At 35.8% G+C, this 13,499-nt stretch overlaps 1 protein-coding gene across 7 annotated transcripts in view; it reads right to left on the bottom strand.

Annotated features, from left to right (window-relative positions):
* syt1a (synaptotagmin Ia) overlaps positions 1 to 13,499 on the bottom strand; it is a 325,144-nt gene that overhangs the window by 266,617 nt on the left and 45,028 nt on the right. For 4 of the 7 annotated variants that reach the window (XM_087246493.2, XM_087246499.2, XM_087246497.2 and 1 more), the window contains exon 1: positions 9,180 to 9,224. The exons of the other annotated variants lie outside the window; for them this stretch is intronic. The gene's annotated coding sequence lies outside the window, so the exon portion shown is untranslated. Of the gene's footprint in view, positions 1 to 9,179; positions 9,225 to 13,499 lie in introns of those variants that run through there. 7 annotated transcript variants of the gene reach the window in all.

Raw genomic sequence — 13,499 nt, 5'->3', positions numbered from 1 at the left:
GCTGTCATTTGCAGTATTTTACACCAGAAACCCAACAGCATACAGCGGGAATGAGCATGGTAAATCTTCATAGAGACGAGCAGGCAGGAGACTTGGTCGCCATAGCGACAGCAAGGATGTTTGCATGAGAGGAAGATCATGGCAGGCATTTAGAAAGAGGCGGACAGTGTGAATACCGTGCTCCTGTTATGATAAGGGTAAGTTTACACAACAATGTGAATCTAAAAATGAAGGACAACCATGTTCCAACAATTTCTGTTCACAAAAAATGTACGAAAACAAGAAAAAATGCTTTAATATTCATACCAGGCCAGTAGTTGGCAATGTCCTTTCATGTCATATAAAAATATATATTAGGAAAATGCATAAAAAAAGTTTTTAGCTTGTTGATAAAATGGTGTTGATGAAGATTATGTGTTATTATTTATATAACTGGACTAGTGTAACTAAAACACATACTATTAAGGCTTTGCATTATTTTTTTAAAGAATTGTCAGGGTTCAACACTAAGGATTTTTTTCTACTGGCCCGAAAATTTTCACTGGCCCCACCAAAAAAAAAAGTTAACAGCATTTTATTGGCCACATATTTTAAATAATGCATCAAAAATAATGTCTGCAAATCTAGAATTTAAATGTAGAATTTAAAAATGTTTCTAAATGTATAATGAGCAAATATCAAAGTGCTAAGCAAAGAAAAAAAGAGCAGTATAGAAAATGTGCAGGTATGTTTTTATTATTATTATCTAAATTATTTAACAAAATGTGGCTGACTTGCCAAACTGATGGCAAACTGTGCAAAACATCACTTCACTTTTTTTCGCCGTGCTTTACCCACATAAAAAATTAAGTTCATGCTTCCTAGACGCTAGAGGCAGACATTTTCTTTTAGTGTTGCCGCCTCTTCGCTCTACTGGTTGTTGCCAGGTTACGGAAAAAATAATGTGCTCAAAACATCCAATCACATAAGAAAAACTGAAAAGTAATAGGGTGTTTATGACATCACCAAGAATGTAGCATTTAAATGTTTAAAAGCACAAGCAGTTTCTCGATTCTAAGACTGTATTTGCACGAAATTGAGAAATAGTCGCAGGTAAATAAAACTTTAGTAACAAGGCCAGTCGAGGCAGTAACGATCTTGTCTACTGTCCCGAGTATCTCGCACACTGGCCCTGGGCCATCAGGCAGTCCTTATTGTTGAGCCCTGATTATTATTTACATTTTTTTCAACTGTCAAATAAAACCAAAATGGATGTAAAAATAAATATCTCAAAATTATTAGGACTTTTATCATTTATTCAAAATATATTTTTAATAATTACTCATATTTTGTCTTGCTTAATTCTAGAATACAAATGTGTGTCAGGTTAACAACCAAAAGAGAGCAAAAAATATGCTTTTGGTAATGTTTTGGCAGCATTTATTTATTGATGTGGGTTACAAGTATTTCTGGTTATGTGCTTTTCTTTTCAATCATCAAGATTGAAAAGGTGTTCAAACACAATCCCAGTGCACATGTGGACTCAGTGCAGCCAGGTAGGGGGGCTCACAATTGTAATAAAAGACAGTGGGATCTGTTCAATATAAGGGCAAAGGCAATAACTAGTTCACACTAGAAGAAAACTACAGCTTCTTCAAAAATCACACACCCACACACGTTTTTGTTTGACTCATATTTCTGATCACAGTCAAGAGGGTTTGTACATAGTGCTTTCTCTACTACTTTTTAAAATCTCCAATTGCACAGCAAAAGAAGATATATTTTACCAGGGCTGTGAGCTTCTGAATAGAATATGATGAGATAAAATGACTGCATACTGTGAAATAATGTCAAGACAACATGTCTTACTACTACATTGTCTTCTTTAGCTGAGCTCAAAAACAATCATGCGTTGCTACCAGTACAGGCCATTTCAGAATCAAATAAGCCATTTCTTTTAATGATTTAGTCCAAATAACTGTTGTATTTACTGAATTTTACACTGAACCCCCAAATTTTTTTAATAATCTACCAATGTTGATGAACTAATAATAAAAAAGTCTCAATAAATCAGCATCACTTGTTGGCATGCATTGTAGATCATGTGTAGCAAAACGTTCACGTATGCACGTATGTGTATTAAACAGTAATAAACAGCTCTAGTCTCATACTGGTCAAAAAATTGACTCATAAAAAGAAACCAGTGTTCTCTCAAGACCATTAACTTAAACAGCCGTAAGACCCTCAGACGTTGTAACATGCACATTGTAAAATGCATCGTGGGATACTGTAATTTCCCCCTAATGGCACATGAGCAGTGAGTAACTATAGCACAGCCGATTTTTCTTGCTCTCCTCCTTCCTCCCCTATTAGATTCATAAAACATTCAAAATGTCCTCCAGTCCACCTTTGTGGCAGAGTCTGCCCTTTAGTAATAATTAATCCCCCCTGACTCCGACACACTCACCTTCAAGCAGTGGTGTGGGAGCAGGGGGCGTCAGCGGGGCGTCTATACGGCTATGGGTTTATCTGCAGTAATGCGTGACATATAGAGTGCTAAAATCAGCTGCTGCTTAAAGCATGTGAAATCTGTAAATGGATATGAAAATGTTGTGGAGGAAGCAATTTCCTATGCGAAATTTCTCGAGGGAGAAAGAAAAAATATTCTACTTATAACAACCACACCCCCCAATTTGCGCAAACACTTAATATCTTCTGAGATCTTGGGACGACAGATATTCTGAGCTTGTATGGCAAATGAATAGCAACGTGTGAAATTAAGGAGAGATTCTGCATTATGATTTGTGGATTTTCCCTCCGTTTCTGGGTTGTGACACCTGAAGGACAAATTGATGACTCACAGGCCTGTTTTCACCCAAATGATATGCTGATGCATATTAGCGGTGACTTGTGTGAAAGCATTCAATTATTCTTAATTGTCACTAGAGCGCATTCACGCTGAATTGTTGTGGCTAATACTGAAGTGAGACAAGTCATACATAAGGAGAATTTATAAAGCCCTTCTTAAATTACTGGTTGTAACATTTTTCAATAACATTCTTTCTGAACTATAAAATTGTGCTGATGGAAGTGGCCTAATTTTACATACAGTGTGACTGCTCTGCTTTTTGTTTGTAAAATGTAGGGGTAATATTTTATTTGTTTTGTGTAAAGCGGCTCAGTGGTTAGCACTGTTGCCTCACAGCAAGAAGGTCGATGTCCCGGCTGGGTCAGTTGGCATTTCTGTGTGGAGTTTGCATGTTCTCTCCATGTTCATGTGGGTTTCTTCTGGGTGCTCCAGTTTTCCCCCAAAAAATGCACTTTAGGTAAATTGAAAAAACTAAATCGTCCGTATTGTGTGTGCATTTGACAGTGTATGGACGTTTCCCTGTAATGAGTTGCAGCTGAAGGGACATCTGCTACGTAAAACATATGCTGGATAAGTTGGTGGTTCATTCCGCTGTGGCGACCCCTGATAAATAAAGAGACTAAGCTGAAGGAAAATAAATAAATGTGTTAATTAAAACACAAAATTCAAGTAATATGTTGATTACTTACTGTGTTATATTTGTGTTTAGGTTACAGTCAATTCCTTAAGGGAGATTTGTGAAAAGCCGAAACTCTTTTTCCTCTCTGTTTTTATCAAGTCTATATTGATCATGTAATCCTAGCATTATCAGTGCGTCCACTGCGATCACAAAGGCCATATCCCTCTAAAACCAGATAAAGGCAGGGTGGTGACTATAAACACAGGTATACAAATGCAGCTAACGTGTTTTTTAGAGCAATTATAATTTAATTGCAATTCAGCGACTATTAAATTGATTAATGCATACTACTACAGACTGTGCAGCTGTTTTAAACAGATATGCTCATGTTCAAAAGACATCGGAATGAAACAGATCACAATCTCAAGAAACATTTTTCAAAACTTGCCAGTTTTAAAAAGAGCGGAAAACGATAATGGAAAATAAATTAATATCCGTCTACTGCATGATAAAGAAACTTAAAAATATCACAAATGAAACTGAACCCTAAGTTTACCAAAGACTGCAACATGATTGCTAAATGTTTTGCAGGTCAGTGATGGGCTCACATTCTATAATATGCAATACATGCAGTTGGTGACAAGTTTTTAGCCAAAAAAATAATTATTATTTAAAAAGTTTTTCAAATACGTCCTAACTGAGAGAAGTCTTTTAAACATTTTAACAGACAGTAATAGTTTTATTAACTATTTGCTAATTAAGTAGCTAATTTCTAATCATTTCTAATTATAAAAAATATGTTACTAGTTATTTAGCAAGATACTGATATTCAGAAAAGGTGTGATTAAAAGTTAATTAATAGTCAAATTAGGTTAATTAGCCAACCATTGGACAACATTGGTGCTTTGTTCTGTAGCCAATCAATAACAGGGGGTGGAAATTGTTATCAGGGGCTAAAAATAATAATGACCGTAGCAATTTTTTAAAGTTAAGTTTTTCTATTATTAATATTATTCCAGCCAGACTAAAAGTGAAAAGACTTTCTAAAGAAGAAATATATAACAGAAAACTAGCTAATTTTTTCTTGCACTGTTAAAAAGCACTTGAGAAATATTTGAAAAACAATTAACATGTCTCAGGAGAGTTTTTGTATGCTGGCTTATGTCTGTAACATCCATTCAATGGTTAAATGTACTGTACCACAACAATGTAACATCTGTGTATGCATTTTTATTTTGGAGCTTTTTTTTTTTCTATTTTATTCATTATTTTCTTAATTAATAAGCATATATGGTAATGTAATTAACTCAATGACACTTAATCAGTTGTCAGCCCTGATAAAATACTGCATATAGATGTATTAAACAGCTAGAGGGACTGGGAAGTGTGTGATAGTTAAATCCACCACAGAAAACTCTTGTCTCTGTATAGTAGTCATCAGGGCCCAAGGTGAGGTTTCACCACCTGATTGCCCCCTTGTGCACTGATTAAAGAGGAGTCATTACATCACTTCCTCTAACTACGTGCATATGTAACCACCATGGCAACACAGGCGTAGCAAACGCTATGGAACGGGATCTGCTCAGCACCATCTGTGTGTGTGTGTGTGTACGTGTGCATGTGCCAGGGCTGTGTTATGGAGTCAGAAGGCTGGCTACATTCTCTAAGGACCTCTCCTCCGTTGCTTAGCAATATGTGGAACAGTGAGCAGCCCCAATAAGGCTATTTCATCTACTGTATTTCCCTAGCAGAACTAAAAGAAGATTTAAGATTAGCTTTTTAGCAATCACTAAATAAAAAGTATGGTAGGTTCCCACCGTGTGCAACATAAAAAAATACTCAAAACACATTTTAGGCTGATATTATGAAAATATTATATTATCACAAATATCAACGGTAGACTATGGATGCTTTTTGTTTTATTACAGTCAGAACCGCATATACATATTCCGTGCAATACAGTACAATAGCAATAACATACAGCGATGGAATGAAAAAGAAACAGCTTCCTGAATGTACACAAAATATGTTTTGAGGATAATATTAATATTTGTATAAAGGTCAGCTAAAATTTTAATAAAATTTCAAATACTAAAATATCATCATGTAGAGCATTTTTGTTTGTTTTGTTTTGCTCTTATTAAAAGTCAGGGTTAAAATCTAAATTTCAATCAAAAGGTACCATGTTGTAGGGCTCCACAATAAAATCCTTTCAGCACCGATATTGCAATGTGAAGCTTCGCAATAGTCACATCGCAAGCATACGCAATGAGGAGTCTAGATTTATTTTATCATTTCACAAGTGTTCACAGCGTGTGAGGGATTTAAAAGCATTCAGTCCTAATAATTTGTACTGTTTTTAACGTTGACAAAAATAATAACAATCAATTCTATTGAATCAATTATAAAAACAAAGATTATGCAAAGTTAATTTACATTGATTATTCAATTACTGTATACCTGAATACAGTTTGACTCCTCGGAAAACAATAAAACACAGTTCATTTAAGTTGAATCTTTTTCTTTAATGAATTTATCTGTGTTTGTATATTGTTTCTTACATTTTATGCATATGCACTCCCCTACAGAATCATCTCCATCAATCTAAAATTATAAATTCTTTCCAAATAATTATTCAACACATTTAGTGAAATTGTATTCATATCACAATGTATATCGCAGAATAAAAAAATATTGCAATGCTAGATTTTTACAATATTGTGCAGCCCTAACATCTTCTAAAAAATGAACAGAATTTTTTTTTTATTAGTATAAATAAATATAATTCTGACCGATTGTCATTTTGTGTTTGAGCATTAAGAGCATGTTTTTTTTTTTAATTGTGATGAAATATCATCCATGGTTTGAAGAACAAAAAACATGTTTTACTCAAACATATGTAGAAACTGTAAATCTAGAGAAAGTGTTAATTTCCGAGTTTTTTTTTCCTATAGCTGTAATGATGAAAATAGCTCCATATTATAAGGGGGAAGCACTTTCAGTCTTGTCACTTTCCTACTGACCTTGAGAATGTTCCTGTTCTCTGATACATCAAACGGTATTTATTCAACAGCTTTTCCCACAAGTCCTTGCTGCTTGTGATATGTATGACCACTACAGCATGCTTGTTCAAACACAGGGTTGCGTTTTGTTATCCATCTCAGTCACTGACTAAAGAATTACTGACTTACAATTGGTGTGTGTCCGAAAAAGAAACTGCTAGGTGGCATTGCACAATCCAATAGTGTAATGGATATAAATTACAACATCTCCTTATAGCCTAGATAGTTTAATCTTGTCACTGGAAGTTCGATTGCAGATGAGATCACCTTCAATTTTCCATGTTTGTAATATATTATTGGTTTGTACTCTCTTCCTGTTACTCAAACCAACAGTGAGTGTCATTTAGATGGTGTGTGTGCCTGCTGTGGTGCAACGCAATGAGAACATAGCGCTCCGTTATTGCACACATTTATCATGGCTGCCCCAGACTTTTCACGGAGCATGTCAGTGATCCGTACACTTCCCTCGTCCAGGTATCTGCAGCCAAGCAGCCAGCTGTCCAAGGTCAAATCATAATAGAGCCGCTATTTTTATCTGCTGGCTGCTATTACTCTTAACAACAGCTTTTTGGCCTCAGCAGATACGCGCACACACACATATGTACACACATGCTCACGTTTAATTTTCCAACATCCATTTCAACACACGAGGGAAGTGTGTAGGTGAATGACAAATAAAAATTACCTTAGTGATTGATCCTAATCTTACAGGCTTACATTGAAGCCTTCCAGAAATAACCTATGTGGAAGCGGCAGTAGAAGAGATGGTTAACTCAACCTTTCGGCAATACCAGGCTTGTAAACCTCACCTTATTAATGGATATTTAACAAGGCTGATAATGCACAATGTTGCCCTTGCCAACTGCAAAGGGCGTGACATATTTTAGACAACATCTGCCTCCCCATATTGCTCAGGTACACAGGTACAATCCACATGCTGGTGGATTGTATTGCTTTTGGATGTCAGAAACCTTTTGTCAGGTAATACCTTTTTAAAACCCTTGGGAAAATAGAATTTCAAGCTAACTGTGTCTTTCAGCTGAACATTATTATCGGAGGGATGAAACTCAATGCCATAACAAACTTAATTTGTAGACAAATTTTAAGTTCACAATTACTCAAAATATTGGTCATCATTTGCAAGTAATCTGCACCAAAATGTCTAAAACCAATAATAATTTAGGTTGATGATCATTCATTTTATTCAAAACAAAATGTACAAATTCAAATGTAGATAGGGATTTTTTTTTTACAAGCTTCTTATCTTCAGCAATTTGTATTTACATATTTATTGTAGATGCTCCTTAATGACTCAAAAAATTTAAAATCAATGTGCACATTTTATTTTGAAGCAATGCACACAAATAACTTGAATATGTTTTGTATTATTATAATCACACATTATTACTTGAATCCAAAGACAACTTTGTTTAAAAAAAAATGGCACTGAAAGTAGTTTAGATAATACTATACTCCACGACTATAAAAAGTTCTACAGTTAAATAGATTAGACAAAAAATGGGACCTGCACAACGTGTATCTTTATGCAAATTAGATTGTCTATTTTTAGAAGTTTTTTCCAGCTATCCATTTGGTTTCGCCAAGCAACTGTTTTACCACAGCTCCTCAAGCACTAATATATTCTAGAGCAGAATCTGCACAGCTGAATTGGATAACCCTGAGGCTACAGCCGAGCAATCCCTGCTTCTCACTCTCACTAGGCGTGCATAGCAACTGCTGATCTGCCCAACAGAGATATGAGGTAACGACAGGCACATTTGTTGGTGTGGGTAGCAGCTAGCTACAATAGCTCAAGTCCTTCCAAACATAACTATAAATAAATAAATAAATCTCAGTTAGGCAATACATTCTCAATACAACAATTGCACACAAAAAGAGTTGAGGAGAAAGCTCAAGTAGAGTTTGATAACAATCTCGAGATTCACACTGTAAAGACCAACCTACTTTCACTTCAGCTGCCACTCTAGGTTGACAGAGACAGGATCCGTCTCAATATACGCTAGCAGTCGTGACTCTCAAAGCAGAACAAATAATGGTTTCTAGGGAAAAAGAAGCTCTTCTACTGAGGGAATTATCTGCCATTCCGGAATAATTTCCTCCACTATCCACCGGCACAGATAAACCCATCACACATGAAGGACAGAGAGAGAAAAGGAGAAGAGAGCATCTATCAGATACGGAGGACTGTGGTGGGATTAGTTTCCCAGGGATGAATACAGCTTCTCAGCTTCCATCTCCCCTCCCTTCCAACCTCAGCCACCCACCCGCACTAACACTCCCACACACAAACCTACATGTACGAAAACATCTACAATCTCCAGCTACAAATGTGCGAATCATTTTCTGCTACTTGGATAAGCAGATCTCAGCTAAGCGTGGCAGTAGATGATGGGTTTCTCACAGGAACCATCCAACCAGTAAACTATCACCTTCCCCGGCTGGCCAGAAAGAGGATGGAAATGGTGCCAAAAGCAGCATTGGCGTGAAAACAAATGCCACGCTGTAGGGGCGGGCAGTTATGATGGCACACTCTACTCTGACCCAGTATAGGTCTCTTTCAGATTCGCATCTAATCCAAAGGAAACCAGTAACAACCTGCAACTTCAGAGAGAGAAATAAGAGTGCCTACCTGTATATAGCGTGCTGTTATCTCCTGCTTCAGCTGGGAGGAAGTGAAGTACAGATCATATGCAGGAGAGAGGGAGTCACAGAGAGATGGAGAGGAGGAGTCTTGTCTGGTAGAGGTGGAGAGAGCCGGAGTGAGAGAGAGCGAGAGAGCTCTGTTGTCGCTATTCTCTGCTGAGCCTGTAGGGAGTAGTGTGCATGGCAATGTGCTATCCCTCTTAAAAACCAGACCGTGCATGCATCCAGTCCTGAATTAGAGAGAGAGGGAGGAAGAGAGAAAGAGACTCTTGGCTGTTTAACCATGCACCGTCACGAGGCACTTCCTTCGGAATCCCTCCAGTGAGAGTGGCACAGCATCATTGAGTCCTTGGTTGCGATTGGCTATCGTGAATGATGATGCAGTCAGCAGGCGATGGTTCTGGCAGCATTCAACTAAGATAACCCTCTCAGCTAGTATTAGCATCCTCGTACGTCCTAAGCAAAGAGTGGAAGCAGGGCAAGGACAAGCAAGGACGTTTACGAAAACCTCTTGGGAGTGTGTTCATGTACTCTTAGAGGTTAGAAGCTGGATGGCGCACATGGCAAGTCCTGGCATGGTGACTTGTAGATGTATGTGTGCACAAGGAGACAAACAAGTCTCAGAAGTACGTCTAGGTGTAGAGGTTGTGATTTCCCCAGAGAGAGTTCCATCAATAGCAAGGTTGGCTCACTGGTAAGGAAAGACAGGTGCTAATTAATGGGATGAAGTCTGGATAACGTGACCTCCCATCTTGAAGAAGGATGCTTGCAGAATGGTTTTTATTTGGTTTAATGTTCATTTATTTCTAAATCTCATGGATTTACACCTCAGACATAGATAATAATGGATCCCAATTTTTTTTCTGATGTGTTCTTTGGGCACATCATTGTTGGTGTGAGCTGAGTTTGACAATTTCACAATAAAAGGACTTGACTTGTAAAGGCCAGCGTGTTGCATAAGAACAAAGATGTGAAAAGATGGGTAATTGACTCATCTCTTTTGCTAAACATTAAATGTCAGGCTGTTCATGCAAATGCTGCATGTAAGATGCAAAATGCTCCTGCAATGAAGAAAATGTGCCAAGAAAAAAAAACTGAATCAAAGAAGATTAAAATAAGTTATAAAAGGTAATAGAAAATTAAGTCAAAATGCACTCCATTTTAATTAATTCAGTCAAACTCAATAATTCTATATATAGATTAGTGTTTTGAAATTGTTTGTTTACAAATTTTTTGGCATGTTTGTCACAGTTCAAACTAATTAAAATATGATATGCTTATCAAAATCGCTTAATTCTTGCTTCTAAGGGTTGCCAAACACTTTTTTTTTTACACAGAGCTATGTAGTTTTGTATTTTGTTTTCCCTTAATAATAAAAACCATAATTTCTACAACCGTGTGATTTTTTTACTTGTGTTATCTTTGACTAATATTTAAATTTGTTAGATCTAAAACAAGTAGTCATTTGATTTTGAGCATCTGCCGATACCGAAACCTGATCTGATACTTCTATAATACATAAAAATAAAAAAATAAAAAACAGCAAAAAAAACGGTTCAGGATGTTCCTTTTTTTTTTTTATTCTACAAATCTATTAACAAACAGAGCGCTTCTATGAGGTTGCTTGAACAATCAAGTAATAAATAACATAAATATTTCACCTTTGGACTTTAGTGCAACAGTAAATATAAAAAGAATCTAATATAAAAAAAAAAAACAAATAGCACCTTAACTTAAAATGACCGGCAGGCAATCCCAAGTTTACATATCTTACAGCTTGCTATGGCAATGTTGTTGTCATCGACTACATAATCCCACATACATTGCTGTTTCTCTGTTTAGTCAAGAAAGACGTCTAACTCTGTGCCACCCCATAAGTATAGGTGTGTTAAAAATGAATGAGAATATATATTCGAGTCCTCATTGTAAGGTAACATTTGATTCCGATCATGTGATCGGATCTGGACATCCCAACATTAGTTGGCACTTGATTTCACACGGTGTGTATGCATATATACTGTTCTTTTCAACTGAACTTTACCTAATTTAATTAATTAAACTGTACAAACAGAATACTTGTCTTTATAATAAAAAAGTTAACTAAAAGAGAAATGTGTATTTTTTTTAAAATAAGCTCTCTTTAATTTAATTTTGTTTATGCAAAACTTTCAACCACTACAGCAAAATAAAAGTATGTCTTTAATTTAGTGGAGCTACATTGTATATTGATATTTGACATATTAATGTAATGTGCTCAAATCTGTTTGTTAAGTGCCATCATTTCAATGTCCACTCATGACAGCCTCATGGTCAAATGCTCAGTTGAACAACTGGTCATGAATAATGCAATTCCCAGATCCGCTGTGATTGTATCAATCTTACTCAACACTGACATTCACTCTTATAATGATCTCATTCCCTAATGATCTTGCTTCTTTCATCGTGTCCAATTTGACACAGTACAAAAAAACACACCAGTAGAACAAGTCCAATCTTTCTGCCAGTTCACATCGATGAAATTATGTGCCTCATTTCTTTTCCTAGAGAAACCTAAAAATGAATGGCTGTGAAGTGATGTGACACGTTGATCCTCTATGTATCCATGTGAATCACCATGGAAACGCTGTCGAATTTAACCCTCTTCATACACAGGTAGTGGTCAGGATGAAAAAGTGTTAATTGCTTGAATACTTCAAAGCCTTAATGGCACCGTTATAACCCCAAGCAAACAACTGAATAGTGAATGTTTTTCATCATCTGCATTCTGCTTTGACTGCACCTGCCGCAGTCTCTTAAGAGATCCACCGGTGTTTGCTGTTCTGCAAATTCTCCCATCAAAGAGTGACCATCAAAGTACAAAGTCATTGCTTGTGTCTGCATACAGACTCTTACCTTGAGATAACCTGACTCACACATTCACTTCTAGTTCTGCAAAGCAAGCAAAAATCTGCATTTTTTAAGAAAACATGCTAATTTTGTACCCAGTCAGTATATGCATCTTTGAGCACAACAGAAATGGAAGATCATGCATTATTGATGCAGTAATTTAATGTGCACTTAAGCTGACTAGAATATTAATTATAGTCATAATGGTTTAGTTTGAATTGGTATGCACTGTGCTGCAAGTGGCTGTGACTGCATCTGTGCACATTGCAGTAATGCCTGCAGTACTTTAGGTTCTGATCCCTTATATGCATTTATATGCAATGTAGAGGATTTGTGAGAAAATAAAAGAGCTCCTTTTCATTTAAAGTGACCAGGATTAGATGTAGAGAGTAGGCTTGGGCCAGTTTAAGATTCTGATAGTAAAAATATCACGGTTTCATGATATCACGATATTGTGATTACTGCGCTAAAATATATTCTTCTTAAATTTCAGGGTAAAAAACTAAAATCTTTTACCCCATTTACCACAATAAATTTTATTTTGAGAAACATTAAATATATTTTGGAGCAGGGAACATGTCAGGCTATATAGTTAAAATGAATCATTGACTTCTGCTGTCTTCGTTTGTTTTAAAAACACACATTTCTTTACTTTTTAAAATGGTATCTTTGGAAATCTTTTCTGCTAAAGATACTGTTGTCCAAAAAATATTAAAAAGTTAATAAAAATTACATAAATTACACATACCTTGGGAACGATATTACAGAAAAGTTTTAAAACCTTGACTCTTCCAAACCGCGGTATACCTTGATAACGGTTATCGTCCCATGCCTAGTAGAAAGTGACTGTCACAGGCATATATATATATATATATATATATATATATATATATATATATATATATATATATATATATATATATATATATATATATATATATAAAATAAGTAACAATAGAAATAATAATTCTAAAAATATATGAAAAAATATTATTTTTCTTTAATGAATAATAAGCAATTTAAGTGCAGTTTAATAGTCACCCAAGTAATACAGTATTTATTAGGTTTATACTTTGTACTTCAATGTCGGGACAGATCTACACTCAGATCTACACAGAATATAACTTTTCCTGTAATTTAGTTTAGTTTTGTAATATAACTATTATTCCAAATAATAAATAAACTTCTGGTCAGTTGCTAAAAGGCAGCTAATGTACAAAGAGCAAGGTGGTGGTGATGTGCACGTTATAGGACTACACATTATCATTATGTTATATACACATAACCTATGTACTGTAAGTCTACAATTACATCCCTGAAAGACATCTGGAATGAAGCAGTTACTGCTCCTTCCTGTGTAGAATGATAAACACTGAAGGGGGAAACCATCAGGTCATCTGCTTCGATGGCGATTAGGGAT

This window comes from Danio rerio, chromosome 4 (assembly GCF_052040795.2).
Source record: "Danio rerio strain M-AB ecotype USA chromosome 4, GRCz13ab, whole genome shotgun sequence".
NCBI lineage: Eukaryota > Metazoa > Chordata > Actinopteri > Cypriniformes > Danionidae > Danio > Danio rerio.
Note: the sequence above shows the minus strand (reverse complement) of the source record. Positions and strands in the feature narration are given on the sequence as shown.